This window comes from Lissotriton helveticus, chromosome 1_1 (assembly GCF_964261635.1).
Source record: "Lissotriton helveticus chromosome 1_1, aLisHel1.1, whole genome shotgun sequence".
NCBI lineage: Eukaryota > Metazoa > Chordata > Amphibia > Caudata > Salamandridae > Lissotriton > Lissotriton helveticus.
Genome location: NC_136057.1, coordinates 1,306,290,754 through 1,306,317,653, shown reverse-complemented (window position 1 = coordinate 1,306,317,653; position 26,900 = coordinate 1,306,290,754). Strand labels below are relative to the sequence as shown.

The window sequence follows — 26,900 nt, the reverse complement described above, 5'->3', positions numbered from 1 at the left end:
TTGATAATGAAATGTGCTTATTCTCATATAAGAGCATTGATTTATGTTCTGTGGGTCTTCATATCACTGAAACTCGGCAGGCATTCAAGCATGAGTGCTTATTTAGTGGTTAAATTGATATGTAAATATACCAGTCTCAGCTTCATTTTTTTCACACAACCCAAAATAAATATGGATAAATACAGATAAAATTAGCAAAAAATAAATATGGATAAATACAGATGGAAATGTCAAAAAATAAATAGCATAAAACCAGGAGCACTAATTATGTGCCTTGTTCTCTGCTCAAAGTCCAAGTGGAATGGTGAACACTACCAACGCCATAGCTTCTTTATTGATCAGAAAACAACTACAAGGCTTCAGACTGGTAGTGGACCTGTGGGAATGGGCCCTCTCCAGATGAATGTGCCTCCTGCTCTTCCACATTACATGGGTTTTGAATCAGAGAGCCGGTGTCCTTTGCAGGTGTCTCTCCTCTTTCTACATGTGGTAGCTGACCCACACAGGCCTCAATGCTTCTTTTGAGGCATTGGGGTCCCCGAATAAAGATGCTTTTGCGACAGAACTGAAGAACGTGTGCAATTGCGTTTACTCTTGGTTGACAGGGCTCAAATGTCCCTCAGAAACGGGGTAATGCTAGACTGGTGACAGACATTCTTCAATGCTACCTCTGTGACATCATCCCGTCAAGAGTAATTTAAATAACTTATTGTGGGTGCGCGGCCATTTTGCGGTCTCAGTTTGGTCCTGTCATGGTTGGTTCTCAGACTTCCGGTACTTGCGTCTCAGGAGGCCCTTGTCTTCCATGGAGCAAGCCATGCTGACCATAGATGATGGGGAAATGTTCCCTCTCTTTAGTGCACATCATCTAGCCATCTTGTGATTATGGCAGTAAAACACCAGCACCAGATCCCAGTGCAGAAGCAAGTGGATGGGGTTGTACAATTGGTCAATCACTAAGGACATGAAACCTTTCACTTGTTTATGTCCTTTTGAAGAACCTGGCAGAATCAGATGTTCGAGTAGATCACGATAAACTCTATAGCAAATATTCCAAGGAGTTAATTGATGGCAAAAGCCAAACTTCTTCTGACTGGCCTTGTGCATCTGTTCTTCTCCCTTTAAAGGAGGAGCCTGAGACGGGATCTCAACGTAAAATATCATCGCGTCTCCAGTACAAGCCTGATGGGACCATAACTTTCTGTGTCATGAAGTTTCTGTTATGGAAAACAGACCCACTGATTACCATAGCATCTGCAATACACATTACTGAGCGGCAAGCCCTATCCTCCATCCCAAAGGCTTTGACTGAATGTAATATAAATGAGGCAATTTGTCTCCCAGCTCTTCTTCAGCTGCTGTGCTCTTCCTCAGATTAAGAGGTGTTGTGAAACGTTGACGTGAAGCCTACTGTCAGATTGTTAACGGAGAGCGCAAACGATCTATGCCCTAGTGATCAGATCTTTGACTAGGTCTATGTTACCTGCGGCAGTGGGGATGCAGGAAAATTCATAGACAAAACTACTACTACAGCTTCTGTTGCTTATGCTCTACAAGAAAACATTGTCAATAGAATGTCCCAACATACTCCGCCAGACTCTGGGAATAATCGGGGGCATTCTCCACGCATGTTTTTATGTGCAGGGAAGCCACATGTCCACCGCTAATGCCTTCTGCAAGCAGTACATTCTTGACTCTTCTCCCTGAGGTGATGTTAGCTGAAAGGTTTTATGGAACCTTTTCTCTTAACTTTCGGGCTGCCATGTGCTGCTTTTTATCATTCCCTTTCATTTTTCTCTTATTAGGTTTTATATAAGGGTTTTTTTTAGCACAAGATCACCATATCGTATTGCGCCGATCAAAATAACCCAACGGTAAGAGCAACTGAGGAGATTTAAGACAAACTGAAAGTGACCTTGAAAAGCTGGGTTTTCAATTCCTTTTTAAACCTATCCAGAGAAGACAGGGTACGTAGGTTAACCATTAATGAGTTCCATTCCTTGGCTTCTGCATAGAAGAAAGCTATTTCGCCAAAGGAGAAAGTATGAATTTCAGGAACATCTGAAGAATTTTGCTACCTGAACTGAGGTTATGAGGTTGAGAGAGAATATGTTGGATTCTTTGTGCCACTGGAAGCCAATGAAGCTGAATAACAATGGGAGTAATATGGTCTTTGATTGTTCTTCATGCAAAATTGCGGACTTTTGCATTTCTTATTAGTTAGAGTCTTTCGATTAGCTTCTTAGGGAAAGCCCAACCACAAGAATTTGGCATAATTCAACTGCGGGTGAATGAAAGATGCGACTAGGTGTTTGTTATAATGAGTTGGTAGAAAAAGCGACATCTTTTTCAGGTATTCGAGGTGCCAAAAAACAGGGCCTAGTAACCTTAGTTATTTGCAGTTGAAAGGCTAACTTAGCATCAATATTGACCCCAAAATTATTTTCAGTAGAGAAGGAGATGAGCACAGGGCACATGTTGTCTGGTCAACATGTAAGACTCCAATTCTCAATACATTTCTTAGTGATTATTATTTCCGTATTGGCCGGATTCAGTTTTAGAAACTTAGGGGCCCATTAGGATGGCGGCGGATTGCCCCCGCCAGGCTGGCGGTAGCCACCGCCAGCCTGGCGGGGGCATTCCGCCCGCCATCTGCACCTAGATTCCCCCGCCATATTAGGATGGGGGGGGGGACCGCGGCGGACGGAAAGACCGTCCGCCGCTTTTCCGCCCCGGTCGGGGCGGAAAACGTTTAATATGGTGGCCGTGTCTATTAGACACCGCCAGCCATATTATGATGGGCTCAAACAGATGCCTTTCGGTGGCGGCAATGCTGCCACGGAAAGGCATGCAGTCTTCACTTCGGGGGCCCCCATGGTGAAGGGGGGGTGGGGGGTGCACATGGGGGGTACCTGTGGTACCCCCCTGCATTTGCATACACAATGCGGCAAGGAACCGCGCGGTGCCTGCCGCTTTGTGTATGCAAATGCATACATGCATTTTAGCATTGTGGCGGGCGGTGCTGATAGCACCGCCCGCTACAATGTTAAAAATGCATGATGCGCCCGCCACTGTGGCGGGCGCATCCTAATATGCAGTGCGGGACCGCCGCTCCGCTCGCGGGCGGTCCCGTTTTCCGTAAGGGTGGCGGGCGGGCAAAGTCCGCCCGCCATCTTAATGGGGGCCTAAGTGACCATCCAGGTATGCATTAAACATTGAATGTTTCCTTCTTTTGAAGTATTATATAGCGTCACACCTCAAGTTGGCCACTTCAGAGCACTAGGAGTAAAATTATATAGAATTAAGAGAGAACAAGTAGAACGGGGTTAGAATCCACTTGAATGTGGAAACTGCTACTAGATATGGAAATCTTTGGCAAAACCTTTTGAAAAGGTAGATGTCTAGCTGAAAATGTATCAGAATAACGTAATTTTAAAGAGTTTCCTGACTGAAAATGTATTGGAAACAGATTGCTGTAGTCCAAGGGTACTCTTAAGTCTCCTGCTTTGATTCCCCAAATACCTGTCAACATGATTCAATCTTTTCAAGGGACTTGTTGTGAACCTAGGGACACGTTAGGAGCAGATCAAGGTTGTAAGAATGGGGCAAAGTTGTCTTGATGGTGTGTACAAACATCTACCACAGGGAACTACACCTACACTGCCTCCTTCAGTATTCCGGTCCATATTTCACTGTCTCCCTATGTAGGCAATTTCATTCCCGTCGTACTCCAGTCCCGGCTCTCCCACCCTCACTCTGTACTTCTTTTAGCACTTTCGTCCAGGCTTCCAGCATCCCTGGTCACAGTTGTGCACCCTCCCTTTGGGACTCAAATGCTAGGTTTCGTACAAGTGCTGTCTCTCTTGAGTGCACCCCCACTCTGTGTCCCTCCTAGACTTCCAAGAGAGCCTGCCTAACCTGCATCCACCCCAACCCATGTGTTGCCCCAGTCCTGGTTTCCAACAGGCCCGTTTACTCCCTCGCCTACTCCAGCCGTGGCGCCTCTGCTCTCCTTGTGAACTCAGACCCTGCATGTGATTCTCTGGTCCTGGGTTTCCAACAACCCAGCCTCCTTCATCTACCTTCCTTTGTTACTCCAGCCTTGTGTCTCCTACCCTCTTTGCATTTTGTCCATCCCTTTGCCATGCCATACTCAGAGCTCATACTCTCCCCATGTACTCTGTCCCTCACTTTGGATCTCCAGTCATGGATTTCTACCTGCTGCGGTGCTCTTACACTTCCTCCCTTTGGTTTTTCGACACCACTGTCTCTCTAGGCATTCCCCTACTTTGTCACTCTAATCATGGAATTCTCCGTTATCTCGTGAACTCCAGTCCTCTCATTTTGGAATCCCGGTCCTGGGTTTTGAAGAGTTCATGTATCCCTTGGTCTCCCTCTCTTTGCTACTCCATTCTTGGGGCTCATCCTCACCTTGTACACTCCAGTTCTCTCATGTTGCCACTCCAGTCCTATATTTCCAAGAACCCTGGTTCCCTCTGCCTTCTTCCTTTGTTACTCCAGCCCTTTCTCATAGCACTCAGTCCCTCCCTTGGGCATTCCTGCGCTGGGTTTCCAGCCACCCTTGTTCCCTCGCACTCCATCCCCTTGGTGCTAATGTCCTGGGTTTCCAACAGCACCTATCTCTCTCTAGGTCCCTCGCCTTGTGTTACTTAAAGCCTGGGGATTCTCCTGTACCTGTGCACGTCAGTCTTTTCATGGCAGCTCTCCTGTCTTATGTTCCCAACCATGTCTCCTTTCCTCTCCCTCATTTTCTTACTGTAATCCTGTTTCCCTCTCTCTCCCTTGGAGCTCAGTCGCTTCCTTTGGTACTACAGGCCTGCGTGTATACCTGCTACCCCTTGCACTCCCTCCCTTTAGTTCTTCAATCTTGGGATTCCAGCACCCCTGCCCCCCTCCCCTTAGTCATTCCTATCTTGGGACTCCTCCTTTCCTTGTGATCTCCAGTCTCATCGTTGTGGTACTCCACGTCTAGGTATCACATGTTCTCAGTCTCCCTTACTCCCCCTCCCTCTGTTACTCTTGTGGCTGATCCTCACCGTGTACACTCCAGTTCCCTCAGGTAGCTACTCCAAATCTGGGTTGCTTTCTACCCTGTTTCCCTTTGCCTCCTCCCTATGTTACTCCAGTCCTGTGTTTTCCACTCTCTCATTGTCCCTGCTTCGGAATTCCTGTGCTCTATTTCCATTTCCCCTATCTCCAGTGCTTAATTTGAGCCGGTGGTTTCCAGTGCTTGGCATCAGCATTTAATTGTCAACCCCGGCACATAAGAGAGTCTGCCACATGGTGGCACTGTTTGTTTACTCAGAGATCAGCATAACAACAGCTGTTTATTAATTCAATGTACATGAAACATTACTAACGCCTGCCACCAAAGATATTCTTATAGTTTGGGGGGGCTAGAATAGTCTGAATTGTCACATTTGGAGGTGTGTGATGGTTAGTAGTTGCGTTGGTACTCTCGTAGGCAATGCAGGTGGAGGGGCAATGGGTAGTGCAAGTGGCAGTGGCTTCCTCACCAGGTCCGTGGAACTTTTTTTTTTTTTTTTTTTTTTTTTTTTTTTACAAATTAAGCACTGCCTGTTTCCCTTGTAGTCTCACCTTTCATGCTCCAATCCTGGTTTTCCATCAGTTCCTGTCGCTCTTAGTCTCCCAACCTTTGTGACTTCAGTTTTAGGCTCCTGGTCTCCTTGTTTACTCCAGCCCCCTCGTTTTACTTCTTCAGTCTTGCGTTTCCAATAAACATGCCCCCTTGCTTTCCCTCCCTTTGTTATTCCAATAGTGTCTCTCGCTCTCTCTTTCTGCCCAATCCGTCCTTCCGTACTCCAGTGCCGGGTTTATCCCCCGCTATCTCCTGCCTTTGCTTCTCCCGGGCTGTCTCCCCTCCTCGGCGCCTCCCGTCCGTGGATCCGCGCTCCGCGTCTTTCCCGTCGGTGCCTGCGGATGGAGACTGAATGAAACACCTCCCTGCCGCTGCTGTCCGTGCTGCCTGCACCGCATCCCCTGCCAGAGATACCAGGCAGCCCCGGGGGCTGGAGGAACGGAGAGACCCCCTGAGGAGACCCTGGACGCAGCTGATGCCCCTGGGGTCTCTGGCACCGATGGGTGAGACCGGCCGCTAGCACAAGTACCATTCCCCTCCATCGATCCGTGGTCCTTGCTCGCCTCCTTGGTCCGTGGTCCTTCCGTCTGGGCTCAGTGATGGAGGCGAGGGCTCTCTCCGGCTGAGGACCGGGCTCCATCCCTCGCCGAGCCGCTGCGCCCCGCGCCCGGGGTGGGGGCGCACATCTCACGGAGGGCGGAGGAGGTGGGAGGAAAGCCGCATTGTTGAATCTCCGTGAGCATCCGAAGGCAGATTCGACAATTACCTGGAGAAGCGAGGAGCGGGGGGAACCGCGCCACGGAGCGCCAGCAGCCGCCGTCCTCGCCAGCCTCGGCTGCCATCTGAAGACCCATCTTGACCACCACACCGTACCAGGTCAACGCATCTGGCGTACATGTTCTACAACCCGTCTTCCCTCCCATGCGTGACAACGTGACACCTCAACGACCCTAGCGTAACACTTCAGCGTCCCTAGCGTGTCATTCAGACACCCCAAGCATCTCCTCCCTGGCAGGCTCGCGGCCCCTCTAAGGAGCTAGACGGCGCATCCCCACCACCAGACAGCGCATCCCCACCACCACCGCGCCGTGCTGTTATCATCGGCTATGGGGCAGCCATGACCGTGGCTATGAGGCACAGCACTGTGTGTCTGGACAGTGTTGAAACGTAGATAAAAGATGACTTCCACGAATAAGGGCGATTGGTCACCTGGCCCCCACAGTATCCCACGTTACGTCCTGTCGAAGACTTAGCTTGTATCTTATAAAGACCCCAATCGCTGCCAACTAGATGCAAATCCGCTCAAAGCCCGGCCTTTCCCGCCAGTCGAGCATGCGTCTGCCCTCCCCTTCGATGCCCGGCTGCTCGGAAGGGTCCCCCTCGGCATGGCGCTGTCCCCGGGGGCTTGGTCACTGATGGAGGCGGCAGAGAGGGGAAGACGGGCGCTGACAGAGCGAGCCAGCCAAGGGCGTCGGAGAGTGCGGGCTCGGTGGGTTGGGGGAGGGCCCCACCAGTGACGACGAGTGCAATCATTTCATATCAGTATAGCGCTCCTTGCCGTTCCCTGGATCTTCTTAGCGGTGCATCAACCCAACTGCTCCCCTCATTGAGGTCGAAGGATGGGCGGATGAATCCAACCGATGAGATTCAAGCCTGTGGCCCAAAGGTGGCACATGGATTGTCGCAGCAGGTTCAATGCCCCACTGAGCTATCTTCTCCGCGTGCCAAAGCTGAACTGACGTCCCAGTAGACAGACTGGCACCTGGGACTGCTTTATATTTTTGAGATCTGTTGCTCGAAGAAAATAAGACCCTGTTTTGTTGTCCGCAGTATCATTTCCCACTGATCGGAGGATTGCTAAAGCAAGAACATTTCAGACTAGATCTTGTTGCAGGGGCATCTCTCCAGTAGATGGACCTCGACGGGCACTGGTTAGTGCCAGGCATGGCATGGTGTGCCAGCTGAAGCACCTCATGGATGAAGGCTGAGCAAGGTAAGGGTTTCCCAGCTCCGGCGCTCTTGAGTGTCTTGCAAAGTTGTCTTGAGTCTTGTCTTTGGTCTTAGCTGATGACCTCCCTGTCACCTGCTTGGCGCTTTGAGAATCCTGGTGATGGCGGGGAATGGCTTGGTCATGCCAGAATGCCCCATTGATGGTGTGGACTAGTGCAAGGGGGCAGTCAGCCCAGGCACCCAATGGAATGGTTCCATTTGGAACCCACAAATCATGGCAGATAAAGGGGCATCTATCATGTTTGCTCAGACTTGTACCATCTGGGTAGAGTTGCCCAGCATGTACAGTGCTGCTGTTGAGAGAAGGGTGACCAGGGCAAAAAAAAAAAACTCAAGATGGGTATCTCTGCCCAGCAAATCTGGGTGGAAGCCGCACCATGCTGTACCATGGAGGCTGTGGCTCGTGCGGTGGAGGCTGGCTCCTGCCCTTCATGGTGGAGGACCGGTGCTGACTGCTCTTGAGGCTTGAGGCTCATATTGGAAGCCATGATGGTCTTTTGCCCATATTGTATGGCAAAAAGGTTCGGCTTGTGTGTTGGATGCTGCTGGGGCAGGTATTGGACCACAAAGAGGGAGGTATCTTTAAATCCAGTAGGGACAGGGTAAAGTCTGTAAAAACACAAAACGTGTAGCGTGTCTAGGGACATTTCGTGTTTTTGCAGTTATTGGACCCACATAGGATTTAGATTATTACTTTGATTGGCCCGGTGGTCATGACGGATGGTGATCACATTTGGTCTTAGTCTTGGATGGTGCCCGAAAGGTTTGATGAATGCCTAGAATGGCATTTAGGGATGATACTGATGCCGTTGGGATTTTGAGTGTGCCTTGAATCAGTATGCAGCTCATATTGAATGTCGATAGGATTTTGTGTACACATTGGATGAGTCTAGTTTATGCCAATAAGGTTTAGTGTGTGCATTGGATGGGGTCGACGATCATGTTTGATGGCTCCAGTGTTTGATTTCTGCATTGGACAAGAGTGCTAGTTGGGTAGTGTGTGCTATAGAAAGGCACTCATTTCAGTTCGGTAGACGAGGATGAAGATATTGTCTCGTGTGATTTGTATGGCCTTTTGGCACATGATAGGTGCCAACTGGGCTCTCTGTGTGCAGTGCATTGGGTCTGGGAATCATAATCGATAGGATTAGGATTTAATGTATATGTTAGATGTGTCTTTGGATCATACTGGATGGCTTTTGGGCTTTAGTATTAACTGAACAGGGTATTTTGCCATCGTGTGTGATGGTAGGATTTAGTGTACGTATTGTATGGGATCTGGAAGGCGTCTGGAATTCACTAAAATGTATGGTGCTTAGTTTCTGTGTATTAATTGAGTGGGATCCTAAATGAAGGACAGAAGTAGGATTTGGGGTGTATATTGATAGCAATTCCAGTTTGCGCTATGCATTAGATGGCTTCTTTAGCTCATGGAGTTCATGGTACACTGCTTGATGTTGTTTGGGGGTCATATGTGTGGGGGGAATAGAGATTTGTGTATGAAGTAGCTGGCACTGGATAGCTATAGGGTGCAGGTGTGCTTTGGATTAAGGCTTTGTTGCATGCTGGTTGGCATTAGGGTCTGGGGTATGCTTCACTAAGGGGTTCACAGAACCATACTCGATGGCACAAGCATATGGGCTGTGCTTTGATCGATGCTCCTCTGGAATGTTGCCCGTGTGGGATGTACATCGTGGTAGAGCTTAGACTTGTGCTAGATTGAATATGTTGCGGTGCACATTGGATATGGTCTGACGTTCGTAATGGATGGAGACAGAGTATAAAGTACTCCTCTGGTTGGATCTTCTTTGACTCATTCTGAATTGCTATGGACGCCTGTGCAGGTGGGCCCCCAACCTTTCTGGGCCCCCACAATCCTTCGGGGGCCCCCATTCAGTCCAAGGCCAATGAATATATGTGAGACTAAGACGCCCCTTTTCACATTCTTAAGGGGGAAACGTTTTGCGCTATGCCACTGTTCCTCTGTGTGTGATCGATGGGTTCTGAGGCACAAGTTGGGTGTTGATAATCTAGAGTATCCCGGACAGAATCTAAGATTTCAGGTTGGGTGAGGACGTATGGGCCCAAACTGCCCATCAGTACCAACAGAAGGTCATACTGGGTGGGGGGACCAGTTGGGATCCGCATTATATGAGAATGCTGTCTCAGTCAGTACGGTGATAGTTGGTGGATGCATTTAGGCTTAGGCTTGATCTGATAGGGATTGGTTTGTGTATTGAATTGGGTCTTGGCTCCTACTGGATTGCAGTAGAGGTCGGTGGGTCTCACTCAGGGAAGTGTTTAGGATTGATGAGCGCTGGTGTAGCCATTAAATCGGTTTTAGGCTGGGTGTAAGGCAACAGCGATTGGCGTATGCACTATAAAGGGTGTCTTGATGGTAATAGAAAATGGTGCATGCGTTTAATAGGGTGCCTTGCTCATCTTGTACGGCAATCGGGCTGGATTCATAACGCCTGGTGACAGGCCTTGAGGCTGTGTTTTATGGGATGTCGTACCTATAAGGCTGGCGATAGTGTTTGCGATAGAGCCCAGGCTCATATTAGGTGTGAAAGGGTTTTATGCTCAACATTGGCGAGGGTAATTAACTGGGTGGCAAATGGGGTGCTATTTGATGCTGTCTGGGGATCATAATGGTGCTATTAAATTTGGGAAATAGAGGTGGGTGTGGGGGTCGCACACGTGAATATGGTGTGGGCTATGCAGAAGTATATAATGTTTGAAGGTACGGCTAGATGTTACAGGGTCTTCACACAGAATGGCAATGCCCTTTGAGTTACTTTACTCGTATTAGGGGGCAGAGGGCCTGGGCACATTTTGGACGTGGTATAGTTTGAACTATGGAACTGATAAGTTCAGTGGCTTCCAGTTTGTGTCGATGGCTTTCTAAGCCTTCAGAGTAGCCATGGGGTCTGCTGTAGGGATCACTTAGGGTCTGGGGCGAATACTGCTAGGTGATGCAGTTTATTATATGGATGATAACGTCCAGGGTTCGTATTAAATGGCGGTAATATTTTGTGTATGCTTTTGATTTGGCGTTCTGCTTGTGCAGATGGGTATAGGGCATAGGATATATGCTGGATGGGATCGAGGGTTCACGTGGTATGGGTGACAGGGTTGCTTTCCTGGGTCTGAGGCTCAAACTGGATGTGATAGGACAGGTGTCTGGTATTGTGCACCGTTTGACTCAATTTGGGTGGCTATAGGGCTTCTTTATCTCATCCTGCCTAGTATTGGAGTTTGGAGAGAAATTTGCGTAATTTCCCAAAATCATTAAGCGTTTTTATGTAAAATTCTGACCCTGCATTTTCTGCCACTTTGTATCATGAAATGATCCTCGCGTGCGTTTTGGAATCGAGGATGCATTTTGTACGAAAAAAGAGCACAATTGTGTGCATCGCTCACCTTTCAGCTCGTTGGTGTTATTCCTGTGCTCCTACAGTAGGATTCTTGCCTGAACCAAATCTTAATTTCACGACTTGGCTTAAAAGTGTACTTTCGGACATTTCGCATAACAGTTGTAACATAAAATGATTGGATTGAATGCAACATTATGCTAGTCTAAATGAAAGTTGGTTTGGGTTTAGTTTCTGTATTGGGTGGCTTCTAGAGCTACAACATAGACGGGTTTGAGATGTGTGTTGGAGGGAATCGAGTTGAGTGTATTTGAGGGCTTGGCTCATCCTGGATTGTAAAAGGGCTTGGTGTATTTATTATATGCGGGCAGTTATATGTTGATTGAGTTTGTAGTATACAGCGGCTGGGTTCTGGTGATGATACCAGAAGGCAGTAGGGTGGGGTTGTGCATTGGATGGGGTCGGCCATGTGGAAGGGGCGGTGTTTTGGTTGGGGTCCATGTCTCATACGAATACTGGAAGTGATGGGTGTGGTTTGGCTCATGCTTAATGGTACCAGAGTATAATATCAGCATTGGATGGGGCACATGCCTCATGTTTGATGTTGTAGGTTTTGGTGTCTGGATTAGGTGGTGTCTTGGGCTCATACTAGATAGTGATGAGGCATGGGGTGTTTACTGAATAGGTCCAGTGGATGAATACACTTGGAAGAGGGTTTGTTGCATGCATTGGATGGTGTCTTTGGCTCATGCTTGATTGCAATATTGTTTTGAGTCTGCAATTTTTTTGGGGGTGTTCTTAGTTGATTGTACTAGGCTAGAGATACGTATAGGGTAGGTCTGGCAATTAGCTCACAATAGGAGGCAATAGGGTCAGAGGGTCGTGTTAGGGTATGAGAGTCCTGGTCGGAATTGATGGGGTCTGCAATCTCATTAAGTTGCAGTGGGCACTGATAAGTTTGTTTGCAGTCGGGTTTGATGGGGACTGAGGCTTCTAATAAAGACTGAGGCTATTAGTGTGGACTAAAGCTCACATTGAATGTCAATGGGATCTGAGGTTTGTTTATGATGGACTTTGAGGAAATGGGGGGATTTAGTGGTATGTGAGGCCTGTAATGAAGTATGAGGCTCACACTGAGTGAGTGTGATGGGATTTCAGGCTAATGACATTGTCTTAGGTTCATATTCAGTATTGATGGGGTCTGAGGCTTACAACAGGGTCTGATGCTCGCTTTGGATGTTGATGGAGTGTAGTGGTAAGATGGGATTTGAGGCTTCAGGTGTTTGTGGCTGATGTAGGTTTGCAGTTGAGTCCAAGGTTTAGGATGTTATCTGTGGCTCAAGTTGGGCGTTATTGGGGTCTTAGGCTCGCAATGAGGTCTGAGGGTCACGTTGTGGGTTGATGGGGGTCTGAGGTTCATGTTGGGTGTCAATGCAGTTGATCGTTGATGGGATTTGAGGCGTGTGGTGTTGTCTGTGGCTCATGTTGGATGAAGATGGGATCCGAGGTTCATGGTGGAGTCGGTATCTCACATTGGATGACAATGGTGTCTGAGATGTACGCTTGATCTATATGAAGACATGAGTTTTTGATATCTGATGATATTACTGGATGGAGGTGGCACCCAGAGTTTTTATGATTGGGCTTGGGCATGTTCACGGAGGAATATATGGATGTTGCTGCTGCCAGTGAAAGCTAGTGCGTGTGCTGTATTGCAGTGGAATCACAGACTTGTGTGTTGAGTTTTTGTCTTGTGCTGCTTATGTGTGATGGGAGTAACCGTCTTGCCGTTTGTATTGTTTTATGTACATGTTAAGACAGGGGCCCACTGAGTGTCAAAGGAGTCTGCGATTCAAGGTATCTTTGGTTTTTACTGGAAGACAATGGAGCCTGGAATCCTACTCTGATTGCATGAGAGCCTGGACTTGTGATGTGTGGTGGTCGAATGGGCTGCCTACTGGGTGTAGAGGAGTGTGTGACTCTATACTAGTGAATTTGGAGACAAGGGGGGTTCATCCTGAGTGTCAGTAGTGGCTGCATCGCTGCCTGAGTGGGCTTGGATAGTTAGGATCACTATGTGATCATGAAGGTTTGGGATTGCTCTGTATGGTTATGCATAGGCTGATTAAATATGAAGAAAGGGGCTCACAGTGCCTCTGGTGAGGGAGCAGAGATGGGGAAGGAAGCTCTTGATAGTTTAAAACATTTTTGGAAACTACTTTTGGGTATCATTGACCCAGGTACAGAACAGGGATTTTTGTGGTGTTCTAGCTTGGAATCACTTGTTTTTGGGATTCCTAGTTCCCTACAGGTTTGGGATGTTGTGGGGGTAGACTGTGGTTCATGTTGTAGTTGGTTGTTTTTTGGATGTTTGGAGTTCTTTAGAACTTTGCAGTCCTGGTTGATGTTCTTTTGTGTGTACTGTGGTTTCTCAGGATCATTGAAGCGGTGTCTTTGGGAAACTACTCAGTGGAATCTGAAGTCTGGGAAGATACTGCAGTTTTTACATCTTAGAACGTCACTTTAGTTTTTGTACTTATTCAGGTTGGTTCTGGTTGCATTGCTAGTGGTCTTGTGAAATTGGTTTGATTTTGAAGGATTCTAGTTTATCAGCCTATTAGCTTTTGTTTGGGTGGATGTGATTACTCTACATGAAGTGGTCTGGTATGCCTTTGCTTAGGCATACAGTGTCATTGGCCTTTAATTGGAAGACTATAGTTTTAGTTTACAATCTGTAGTTTCTCTCATTTTTATGACTGGTATTGGTCTGACGTGGTGAGGACGTCCTATCTTGTTGGGGTTGGTTGGTAGCTTTGGGTTACTGTGTGCAGTATTTTTTGCTAGGGGTCTTTTTTAAGTAGAGAGAGCGTAGTTTTTCTTTTTACAGATGTCGTTGGGCTTGTTTGATTCATGTTGTTATGAGATATTTGGAACTCTTTAAACTGGGATTTGAGGGACCTACTTCTTGAGGAACTGGGTCAATGTTGTTTTTAGATGTTTTGAATTTCTAGACTGGGTGCGGCTGTCATTAATATTATGGTCACACGTTTGTTGGGGTTATACTAGTTATAGGTTGATGGTTCAAAAGTATCTCTCTGGTACTAATGCCGCCCTGGTTTGAGGCTTATTTTGTCTGTGGTTTTTAGTTTGTGATGTTATGGGTGAGAGTCTTTGGTAGCTATCACAGAATTAGTAGAGGAAGGGATGGTTTCTCTGTCTGTGTCTTCGGATATCCGTGGTTTGGAGGCTTTAATATCTCTGGTTGGGGAGCTCCAAATACCATAGCTTTGGAGTTCTAAACTAAGGGGTTTTGGATTGTGTTGATGTCATTGGAGCCCTGGCTATGTTTACATGTATGCATCTTCCTTGGTTTGGACTTGGAGGGTTGCTTTAGCGTAAACAGGTGATGATGTCTCTCAGTCTGAAAAGGCAAAGATTTTCGGGATATGGGAGGGTTTCACCTTATTTAGTTGAGCTGCAATAGTCTGTATTTTGGTCGTTCAGCGGTCACCTTTGATTGATAGGACAGATTGAATTTCTGTAGTGTGGCGGGTTAAGGTTTGTGAAGTGACCTTGGATAAGACACACTCTTTCCATTAATCCTGAATTAGAATCTTCTCTTCTGCGACCAGTCATATTTATTTTTCCATCCTGGGGAACTGACTTGAGCTTCATGCCTCTCCATTCTGATGTCTTTCAACATTAGAATAGCTTATAAATCATCTAAATGCTGATAGAAAGTGGTGCATGAAAAAGGATGTGTTTGAACGTCGCTGTTGTGTAAGCAGTTGCAGCTCCTTTGTACTGTAGCAACTCCTGTGGTGGTTTAGTGGCGCTGGTCCAAAGGGTGGGTGGAAATGCGTGTATTCTGAGTTGGTTGGGCTGTTATTTTCATGGACTGGTGGGTCTTTTGTACTGTGGTTGATGAGGTGGTTGGTGAGGTGGTTGTTGAGGTGGTTGGTGTTCTGGGTTGATAGGGCTGCTTGTGGTCTTGTTGTGTGTGACCTTTAGCACTCATGGTTGCTGATGTGATTATTTCTCTGGTATCCTGAAGCTATTGGTTGTCTGAAATAACTGGGCTGTGCTTCTTCTGTTGTAAGTGGGCTGTGTGTCCTCTGGTTTTATAATGTTGTTCCTCTGGATTAGGTGATTGGTGGTGCCTCTGGTTTCAGCTGTAGAAATTGTTCTCGTTTGGTGATTTGTCAATGATATTTTTCATGAGATGAGCCTTCTTTGGTTTGCATGAACTGTGTTTATTGATTGCCTTGGGCTGTCAAGTCTCTGTAGTATAGGTGGGCTGCCATTGCTCTGGTTTAGGTTTGTTGGGGTGCCATAGCTTTGTTGTACCTTTATGTAAGAGCCTGCGAGAGCTGTGTTTTCTGAGGTTGATGCTGCACCGCTGTGGGGGACAAAATCATATTGGTTCTGATGTAGAAAATAATTTGGTTATTAGGTCTGTTGTTAGCCAATGCCTTTTGATTTTACTAAAATGTATATGAATAACTTAATTTTTGGGTATTTCAGTCAGCCATTCATTGGTCTGTTATTGTCATTCACATTTGAAGAATGGGGCAAAGTTTAAGCCCACTGCTATGCCAATGTGTGCTTTTACATATATATTTTTTTTAAGTTTTTATTTTAAAATTAACAAGGGCTTCGCCACTTCCTAAACTTTAATGTTTAGGAAAAAACATGACAGAGCAAGTATTAATAAAACCAAAAAGACCTTGCAAATGCTTGTTTGATGTGGCACCACACTTCAGTGGCTGGGCCCTTCATTTTTGGAGGATGTTAGGTTCATGGTGGTTACTCTTTATGGTGGTGAATATGCTTATATGGATATGCTTGCTATAGGTTTGGTGTGCATTGCTAGTTTTGGATGACAGTATCAACAGTTGTTCATGAAAAATTATTCAAAAAATACTTTTAAATATTTGCAGAGTCAATAAAAAGGTATCAGTCGTTAAACTACACTTCTGCATATCACGCTTGTCACTTTTGACGTGCACTATGCAGATTTTGTTATTGGAAGCACATTTTAATGGATTCTATCTGTGTAAATTTCCACTCGGTAATTTCCGTTTGTCCAGCTAGTTTGACTGGGTTTGTGGTGTTTTGGTGTGCTGCCCTGCACTTTTGTGTGTGAGCATACGGTGCAATATGTTATCCCTGTTTGGATGTGTGTAATGCTTGTGGAAGACGGTGAAGGTGTGTGAGTTTGTTGTGTTTTGTACCTTAGCATTTTGACTTTATGGGGACATTGTGTAGGGTGTAGTTGTGATGACAAGTTTTGTGTTGAAGTCTGGTCTTGGGAATTTTCAATTTAGGTGATGCATGGTCAAACTTTCCATATTTCTTTGTTTTGTGCATTGAATGTGTAGACTTGGGGATATTGGGGAAGCCTTTGTTGAAGAAAGCAGTGCATTCCATGCCCTGGCTGTTGCATGACTAGGTGCCTGTGACCACGTGTCCTATATGCATAAATATTTGAAGGCCTCATTGTGAGTATGCGAGCATGGTACTAGAGTGTCCTGTTCGAGGAGGTGTAAAGACTTGCACGTCTTGGTACATTGTGCAGTGGTGGTCACAACTTAGTTGTTGTCTCATTTCTTTGTTGGACATGACGTACGTGAAGCTTCATGTCTAGACCTGTTGCATTGCGTATGTGACTGCTTTTTGTTGTCTTTATGTGCCTGCTTTTTGTTGTCTTTATGTGCCTGTATGGGTACTGGAGAGTTTAACAGGTTGTTGTTGTTGGGGGAACGTGTAAGCTAAATATTGTGGAGACTCAGTGATAAGGGCCTAACACGAAATAAGAAATGTAACGTCCTACCTAAGTGTCTCCAGATTCCTATATAAAGACCCTGACCCCTAACTTCAACACTGGCGTTCCATATTTTTTTTAATAGGATCACTATTTTGTCGGACGTGGCTCCCTCCAGTTTTGGGTAGTATTAGTGCGATTGACTTTGATGGCCTTGGTTCTGTTTGTACTGAGTCGGTGAGCAGTGTTGACTCTGTTTAGCTGGTTTGGGCGGCTGGACTGTGATATTTATTTTATGTCTGAACTGTACTGCACTCTGACTTAAGAAGCTGTAAGTGCTTTGTGCTACAAGGCCTGAAGTCGGTCTGGACTGTTGTTATTATCGGTTTGTAGAGGACTGTTGTACAGAACATTGAGTTGGCTTTGCTATTTGTTCAAGTGAAGGTAGTGTGTTCTGGTGTAGATGGTTGTGGTGCACTCTGATTGATTTAAGCTGCACTGTGCTTTGCTTGGGGAGCTGGAGTTTGCTTTGATTTAGGGGCTGCTAGTTGCTCTGGTGTATATGGTTATATTGCACTGTGGTTATGGGCCGCAGTTTGCTTTGATTTATAGGTTTGTTGTGCTGTTGTGGCTGGTGTTCACTCTGTAGTGATTTCCCCTGTGGCGCCTGATTAGTGGTGGACATGGGCTGGTGTAGATGCTGGTAGCTAGCCACGATTCACAGGGTGGCTTTGCTTCCACTGATTATAGGGTATAGTATGGTATGTGCTTGTTTTTGACCCTATGCAGCGTGGGGTAGGGAGTTCTACATGAATGGGGTCCAAGCCTGCTGTTTTTCTCGGTGGAAATTGTGTTTTGTGCCTCTTGGGAGAGGTTGCTATTAGAAAACATCAAAGTGTCCTTTGTGGGTGTTTTTTAAGTATCTCCGTCGCCTCGCTGGGTGCATGAAAGCAGATGTCTACATAACCAATCGTGTAATCCGATCTCGAGTCCCCACCGTGTGTAAAGGCGGCGGACCCCTCGGGGCTCTCGGCTGGCGTGGGCTGCGTCTCTTCCACCCTCTGTCTCGGGCACAGGGGTGGGTAGCGGCGGGTGCGTGGCCCTAGGAAACATATGGAGCCCGCGGCCCTTGCTCGGTTTACCCTCATCCGCTTGTCTTAAAGGGGCGGCGGAATGGAGACGGAAGTGCAGAGACGTGGGGTGCAGTGCGTTATGGCCGCTGTGCGTGTTTGTATGGTGGGGTCTACGCGTCCACCTTTCATGTGCGTGTGTTTATCCCCTGCACATACGTGACTGCATGTATGTACGCGCACAACCGAAAAGACCAAGAAAGGTGGGTGAAAATAATCCCCCCGCGCGTGGCCTCGTTGAGAGGGTGAACACAGCGGCGTCCTTGCCGCCTCAGCGAGAGGGGAAGAACGGACGGTGCCTGTCGCTTGCCTGGCGGGGAAGGCGGGAGATAAACGACAGAGAGAGAAATTGAGACAATAGCTTGCAGGGGGAAAAAAGATGGCACGCGACGGAGCACCGGGGGTGGGGAGGGGGCGAGATGAGAGGTGGCACCGGCCAGGTGGAGGGGAAGAGGAGGTGGCTGAAGAGAGGGAGAGCCCCCGGGTTTGGAGAGGAGAGGGCAGGGGTGCTGGTGCCTGCCTTGGAGTGAGGGCCATTCGCCCGAGGACTGCAGTCTTCAGGCGCGAGCCTGCCTCCCTCCCCCTCTCCAGCGCGCCGCCTGTGTGTGCATTTGTATGACTCGCACGTCGGGCGGTGCAGAACAATGGAGAGGTGTTTGCGTGGGCGCCTAGCGGGCGTCTTCGAGGCGGGGTGGCACGCTCACCTCCCCGTGGCCTTCTCCTGTCGTTTTCCGTGTAAATGGTCGTCTTTTGCGCTTCCTCTGGTGTGGCTGATGGAGCCGCTCTCGGCGTTGTGCGCAGCCAGCCTGTGTGTGTGTGTACATGTGTGTGACGCGTGTCTCGCGCCCTTTCGACCGATGTGTCGAAGGGGAGCGCAAGGAGAAGCCGTCGGTCTCTGCCTGTCTCCTCGAGTGTGTTGATGCGCTTGGCTGTGGTTTCTCTGCAGCTTTGCCACCGGTGTCTGTTCCAATTAGTGTCTGTATGAATTAACGCGGGGTGTTTTGCGTCTGCCACGAATGTGCACAGTACTGGAGAGCTCTGTGTGTTTATAATGTCTGATTGTCAGTACCATGCAACCGCAATTCGGTGACGTGTGTGGCGTTTGTATGTCCTTGTACAGACCCCTTTGGCTCTCTTCGTATGTGCATGGTGCGACTCGAGTCACTGTGTGTGTGTGTGTGTGGTGACTGCATCATGGCAGCGCCTTGAGTGTTCCATGCTATTGCTGTGCCTCTGTGGTTCAGTTAAATGCGTCTAAATTGTATTATACACTAGAGAAAGGCGTCTGCACTGTGATTCTGTGGTGTCTGCCTTTCTCTAATAAACAAACACCACCACGCACAAACCCACAAAAACAATCCCTTTGCTGCCCCGAAGGAGCACGCCGGCCTAATGTGCCTGTCTCCTCCATCTGAAGTCACTGGTAATGTGTTCGCGGTGATGCACGCTTTTGTGGTTGCCAGCGATGGGAGGGCAGAGACGAATGTGGCTCTAGAACTCGATTGGCACCTTCCCACTGAAGGTAATGACCACCTCACCACCGAAGGCTGCCCTAGAACCTCCCCAGCATTTTACGGCTGAGCCTCACACCAGAACCACATCTGCGGGGTCACACCTGTGGACCGTGCAAGAACTCTGTGCGTATCTGCTCTAGCACTCCACTATCACCCTACCAGCGATGATCGCTCCCAAGCTTCAGGAGCCTCTCAACAGAGAACTCGTCTAGAATCCAGCGGACGCCTCACTGGTGAGGACCACTGCTGGACTCCGTGAGTAGCCCCCAGTGAGGACGACTTGGAACCCAGCACCGCATCCCTGAAGAATCCTCTAGAATTCGACCAGCATCTCACCACTGAGGTCCCCTCTAGAAATTCGCCTGTTCTAGAATGCTGGGAACCTCCCCGCTGAATGATGGGAACCTCTGCACAGTTTACCACTGATGTCCTCTCCAGAATTACAGGACCCCCCCCCCTCCCCCACTGAGGTCTCCCCTAGCACTCCGTGAGCAACTTACGAGTTAGGCCAACTCTAGAAATCCACAAGCTCCTTACCAGCCTGGACGACTCTCGAACTCTATGTCTGGAACTCTGTGAGCACTCACCGAAGAATGCTCTAGAACCTTATCTGCACTTAGAGGCTGGTGCCACTCTTGTACTGTGCACATTTGCCATTGACACCCTAGAGCATCATGACCACGCTACCAGTGACGGCCTCTTTAGAACTCCAGCAGCAACTCACCCCCAGGAACTGCTCCAGATCTGTGAGCATCTCACCAGTGAGGACCTCTGTCGAACCAGACTTGCCGCTCTAGAACTCCACGGGCACCTCACTACCGAGGACCACTCTGGAACTCTCTGAATGAGCATGTTGTTGCCTTTTCGTAGGTCTCCCAACACTGCCCTACTAAGGGTCAGCTCTCGCCCTCCAATAAGATAATGTGTATTAATCTTGGGTTGAAAAGTGTGCAAATTAAATGCATCTTTAATCGCTAAAATACTGACCTGCATTAGTAATGGCTTTCATGTATAGAATGAGTAAAATTATGAAAGTTCAAAGAGTTTAAGTGTGGCAATTGTGACTAGTTGGCAGTTGGCAACACACGGCTGTGTGAGGATGCACCAGTGTGAGTGGTTTGTGCCCAGGAGTTGTGTGAGGATGAACCAGGTGTGAGTGGTTAGGGGTCCAACTGTTAGAGAGGTGACGTGTGAGAGGTCCCACAGAGCATGAATGGCTGTGCATTGATGAAATGGGTCTCCACATTCAAAACACTGCGTTGTTTACAGGCCTAGGGGTTGCGTCATAAAGGAGACAAAGGTCAGGATCTTGAAGATTATGGATCCAGAGTGTGAGGTTTGTGGGGGTGCCTACCACTGAAAGCCATTGGCAGGGTTTGTTTACTTTTAGGGGTTCTTCACGAGGTCCAGGGGCCAAGAGATAAGCGTGGCCAAGTGGTGATCATGATAGCTCCATAGCCAAAAGCAACATTTGTTCATGTGAATTTGAGGGCTACCTGCTTCTCCAGGAGATGCAATGTCTTCTTTCAAAGCCCCCCAGATAGCAGAACTGCTGGTTCTGTGGATAAGGGCTGTGATGGAGCACTTGGCCCACTTCACTATTAGTGTGCTTATTACCTCAACACTCTGTATGTCAGGGATAACATTCATCCCTTTTCACACTGAATCCAAAATGGCTGTTGCCATGAACAATGCTACTTTTAACTTATGTCTCTTGATTTTTTTGCTCAACTGGTTATGAAATTAAATGAAATGCCGGCATTTGTAAAGCGCACAGCTACCTCCACCGGAGGTGTCCCGGCGCTGTCCGTATACCGCTTAGGAACCCTTCCTGGCTTTTTCCCTGTGAAATGTCCACTCCTGGGCACCCCAAGGTGGAGCCAGGCATCCCAGCGCTGTTGGGGCCGTTGTGGAGACTAAGCAAGCTATTGCCCAGAGTTGCAGAGTGGGACCCATGATTAGAATAGCCACCAAGGCGAGAATTATCAGGTCTGAGGAAATTGAGCCCAAGACCCGCCGAGGCGGGTATCGAACCCTGGTCCCAGACCAGACCTCTGCATCAGGGTCTGCCGCTCTAACCATTGAGCCACACTTCTCCACTATGGTAATCTAGACACCGACCTACACCCTGTTCTTTCAGAAAACGATAAAATTATCTTGACTCCGCCTGCTGCAGTCATGCAGGCACCTGGTTTCTAGACTTTTCACACTACTTTCAGGTGTTGTACTGCGCCTGTCTGGCCCTAAGACTTCCAAGGATAACCTTGGAAGGACTCCTCCTTGTTAGTAGCTACAAGTCCCCTTCATCTTGTCATTGTTTCCTGTGACTCCAGGGGAGATTGTCCTGAAACATCCTGTGACCTTCCTTATAACACAATCTTTGCCATGAACAGAAGATCCTTGCAGATGCCCTCAGGCGTAAGCCAGGTATGACTGTTGAGCCACAGCCTGCCAGACTTCAGGATTTCATTTTTGTTGAAGTTGAGTGTGACGCTTCACCAGTCTCAGATCTTCTCATAGAGTATGACGACCTCATTTGGACCATCTCATGGAGGGCAGGCAAAGAACCACATCAGGCATTTCAAACTGAGGATGGCTGCAGAACACCATGAGAAATGAGGTCCTGGGCGTCCCGTTTTAAAAATCAATTAACATCTCTTAAGGATTGATCAAGATCTCCAGTGGCATTTCGCCGTTAAGGACATCTCCAGATGTGTGGGAGCATTTTAGAATGGCGAGTGTCTCTGGTACCCCATAAGCATCATCGCCCTCATTAACAAATGCTCTAGAACTCAATGAACAGCATCTCCTAAATAAGGGCTCTAAAATACCAGAACCGCTTTGGCACGGAGGACGCCTCGAGACCTGTATAAGCACCTCATACTGACAAGAGCTCTGGAACTTCATGACGACATCTGAAATAGAGAAGCGTCTTTATTTAACTAAGCACGTCAGCATTTAGGATGTCTCTAAATGAGCCCCACCACATCGATGTACGCTTTCGAGCATGACAAGTATCTCATTACTTAGGCCAGCTCTAGAACCTCAAATGCACCTTCACGTTGAAGGTATCTTTCGAGCAAGATGAGCGCTCCACATGGAGATTAGTGCCGTAATTCCTGATCAGACCGTTATTGATAACTGCTCTACGGTTCCATGTACACTGTGACATGGAGGTTGGTACTTGAACTCCAGGCACACCTCGACATTGAGGTTGCCTCTAAAAATCTGTATGCATACTGAACCCGCAGCCAATGGTTGGAATCCATGCATGCATTGATGTTGGAGGCGGCTCTTGACCTCCATGCTCATATTGATGCTGAGGCTGGCTCCTGAACTCCATGTCACCCATGTTTATGCTGTGGTCAGCTCTTCACTGCTATAAGCACCTGGATTTTGAATATATTGGAGAAACCCCTATGCACCAATCACTAAGGTTGGCCCATGAACTCCATGTCCATCTCAATGATGGGCTTGGCACTTGAGCTACTTGCAAATTTTGATTCTGAAGTGAACTGTACAGATCCATGGCTTCCTCAACGTTGAGGTTGGTTCTTGTCGTCTAAGACCCACTCGAAGGCCGCCATGTTAAGTTTCTGGTTTTGTCTTCATCTTGATGATAGAGAAGATGTCTTTAGCCATCAGCAGCATTGGACACTGTGCTCTATTTAGTCCTGGAGGTAGAAAATAGGCTCCAAAATTAAACCGGTCTCCATTAGCGAATAATATAGCCAAAAAAGTGCCCCATCTGCAAAGCAGCAGTTTTGAACTTGTAAAGGTTTGTTTAATAAGGGTTTTGCAAGGTAGAAACGACTGCATGCATTTGTGCTTGTAGCAGGCAATGTTTGTGGTAGTATCAGGAAACCAACTGTAAACAATGACCATCAAACAGACCCACAATCAGCCAAATATGGCCCACACACTAACCTCTCATACCAGCCCTTTGGGCATTGCCAAATTGCCCTATTGGCCAGTCCGACGATGTCTCTCAACCCCACAATGAAAAGGAGCTTTGGGGCTTCAGGCATTCAGCCTGGCCGCATCCCATGATATGACGGTGTACACCTCCTTCGCACACGAGACAGAGTCCTTTGAGATGCATCCCTTACTAGCCTTGGTCCATGTGGAACAGAACTTTCAGCAGAAGATCCAACACTCTCAGGGTAGAATGTTATTGCCTTCTCTTCACCTCTGATGAGATTTTAACAGTCGCTGTCCTTGTACCAGTGTCTGGCCCATTCACTCGAATCTTGTTCCTATCACCATGGGATGGACACGTATGCTAGGTGATGACTCCATCGGGCGAAGTCGTGTATCATTTGCTGCCCCCATGGTGGAGAACCCTGCACCTGAAGATGTTCCCATGAAATGAAGTCTAGGACCTCCTAGTCTTTTCAATGTTGTAGTGAGGTATTTTACTTCCTCTATGGGCCAATGGTATTTAATAAATGTTGGTCCCATGGGGTCCAAATGTCTGTCCCTGACTCCACGGAGAGAAGTTGTGCACCAGTCACTGTCCCGGGCTTTGAGTTAGTAATTTATCCACTCTAGTGAATTCTTGTTCGATTGACTGCCCTTATTGGAAGAAACCCTGTGTCAGTCTCTGGCCCTTTGTGGCAAGGTTTTATGATCCCAATCCCTGCCCCCAGGGGTAAAAATATGATCCAGGCCCTGATCCCAAAAGGAGGAGGCCTTTTGCCAGCCTCTGATGCCCATGGGTGTAATCTTTTGAAAGTCCCTGCCCCAATGAGCAGAACTTTGCAACTCTCCCTAAATCTTGTACCAGCTTACTTCGGGAACAGATGACTCCTCCTTTAAAAAACAAACAAAAAAACCTTTTAACAGAGTATTTTAACATTGAAATTCATAGGTACCACACCTCCATGTGCAGAACACTGTATGGAAGCTTCATAATTTGGCATCAGTACAGCTCAGCAGGGCATTCTTCTCAGGCCGTAAAAGAGCTGTTAACAGCACCTACCAGACTCTTCGTACCGCAAAGTCTGGCCGGCATCAGTGATAATTAATTCTTATTAATGACTGTGAGGAAGAGCTTTATCCTAGAACGAGCCTGCGATCTCTTCTTGACATTGCATGCCTGAACTAATCCACCTTCCGCTTACTCACCTGTGAAAGCGAGAAGTCTCCTTGCCAGGGTGCGAAACCTTCAATGAAGTCCAACCACGAGGAGGTACTTCGAGCCTATCGATTGCTCACCCGAAAGAGTGTCATTGCTGCCGCTATCAACATATTTATATCGCCTTTTCTGAGAGATGATCATGTTGAAGCTCCATTGAGACCACTTTGTGTCACTCAGAACCAGCATCTCCGAAGGGAACGCCCACTTCGATGGCGGGAAAGATTTGCTAATTGACAGCAAAGAGAATTCCATGATGTGGTCCCCAGGACAGAGAATGCCTGGTGGATCCTGTGATGAGATGTTGACTCAGAAGTCTGTGGAGGGACCAGATTGCGGGCATCGAGGTGAGGGTGTAAATGGACCAAAAGGTAAACGCTATAAGACCCGATACACAGAAACGTTGCAAACCTCCAGGTGAATTAAATCGCACATTGGGGACATTTACGACTGGCACCTCAATTGACAAAATTGCAATGGTGCATGATGGGAAATTACCATGCCTATAGCTTTCCTCTCAGGCGTCTGTTTCCGCTAACTCTGCATGTATAGAATATCAGTGTTGAAAAAAAATATATGCAAATGTAGGGTTAGAAAATGTATGGGATGACACAAAAAAGACTGGTCATATTTCTTCTCATGTGAAGCATATTTACATACAAAATGATTGTGTTTTGTACACAAGGTCTGGCAAAGTGTGAGTATTCAATGACTTTCCCACCCTAGGAAGGGCTTATGCCTAGCTCTCTCCACTGCAAGTTCAGAAGCACAGATAAGTGTTGGGAAAGGAATAGCAAATTTTGACAAGTGCCCACAAAGTTGATTAATTGCTGAGCTTGCATAGGGAGTACCTCTGTATGAAGAGCAACCTTAGTGAGTCCCGTGCCCGTTTTGCGCGCCAAGTTTCCTACTTTTTCCGTGTGTGAGTTGCATTTACAGCTGTGGGCCCAGATGTTGACTATTTCTGTTATTGAGGTGGGATAATGGGCAACGCCATACAGGAAGACACCAAAAATGAGGAAACAACCTCTAGATTAAAGAAACAAGACTGTTCTATTGCTCTTGCCTAGGGGTGATATTGAGGACTTTAAGCCCATTAAAAAAGCCCAAGTCATGTCTTGCAACCCCTGCAGGAGGTGCGCACCCATATATTGCTGACATATTGGTCGACTTGACTGTCAATGACCGATCCCTCTGATTCACTTAGCTTTAAGTTTCAACCCAGTCTGGCATGTGACGGGCCCACAGCTTCAATGTGTGGCCTCATCATGGCCGCCGGTTAATGGGCACCAACCAACCTTGACAGCGATGTTGTATCACGAGGTGTCCATGAATAAGACCAAGCAGAAGGATAGAGCGAAGTAGGGTCAGATAAAAGATGTGAAATAAGAATGGGGAACAAAATCCCCAAGTCACCCCTCTCAAGCGTCCCTGCAAAATAATGGAGGACGCGTGCGGCGCCAGTGCTGAAGGTAGATTGTTTGGCTTTTTTACAGCCCATTTAATAACCGTGTCTCTAAAATATTATTCACCTCCCAAGACCTTGATATTGCAAAGAGTTTTGGAAGAATGATGTCACTAGGAGGTTGGACAGGCACCACCACCACGGCCTGCCACCATGGCCTGCCACCATGGCCTGCCACCACGGACTGCCACCACGGACTGCCACCACGGACTGCCACCACGGACTGCCACCACTGACTGCTATCTCTGTATTTAGTTGGAGTCATTACCCCTCATGCCGGAGGCGCAGTGTCAAAAGACAATGTTGACTTTCCCCAAACCTTGGTTGGGGCAGTTTGAAGTAGTGGCCCTAGGGGCACAAGATCAGCCTTGCACTGTCCTTTGGGGGCACTTGAAGCATTATTACCAGTCTTTGTGTGTGTGTGTGTGTGTGCGCGTGGGTTTGCAGCCATTATCCCGCATTTTTTTCCCCGCGGACTTTCAGTCCGCATACCATTTGTCCGCAAGGTCATTGACCTCGCATACCATCATCCCGCATTTTTTCAAAACGCATGTGCATTTATCACGCATGTCTTTACAACGAATTACGTTGTAAAGGCATGTATGGTAAATGCATTAACGTTGTGAAAACCACGATGTCGAGAGAGGTATGGGGGTTTGGGTTAATTTTTTCTTCGTGCTGGGTTAGTGATTGTGTAGTGTAGTGTTGTGTTAGTGTAGTGTAGAGTTGTGGTGGTTGTTTAGTGTAGGGTCGTGCTGGGGGAAGTGTTATAGGGGTTAGGGTAGTGTTGTGGTGGTTGTTTAGTGTAGGGTCGTGCTGGGTGTAGTGTTTTAGGGTTTAGGGTAGTGCTGTAGTGTTTGTGTAGTGTAGGGTCGTGCTGGGGGTA

The 26,900-nt window shown here is 47.6% G+C and overlaps 1 protein-coding gene across 4 annotated transcripts in view; it reads left to right on the top strand.

Moving 5' to 3' along the window:
• The first annotated feature begins 6,711 nt into the window (after positions 1 to 6,711).
• The window catches only part of ADGRL1 (adhesion G protein-coupled receptor L1), a 691,532-nt gene continuing 671,343 nt past the window's right edge, over positions 6,712 to 26,900 (top strand). For all 4 annotated transcript variants that reach the window (XM_078681457.1, XM_078681438.1, XM_078681447.1 and 1 more), the window contains exon 1: positions 6,712 to 7,613. The gene's annotated coding sequence lies outside the window, so the exon portion shown is untranslated. The remainder of the gene's footprint in view (positions 7,614 to 26,900) is intronic.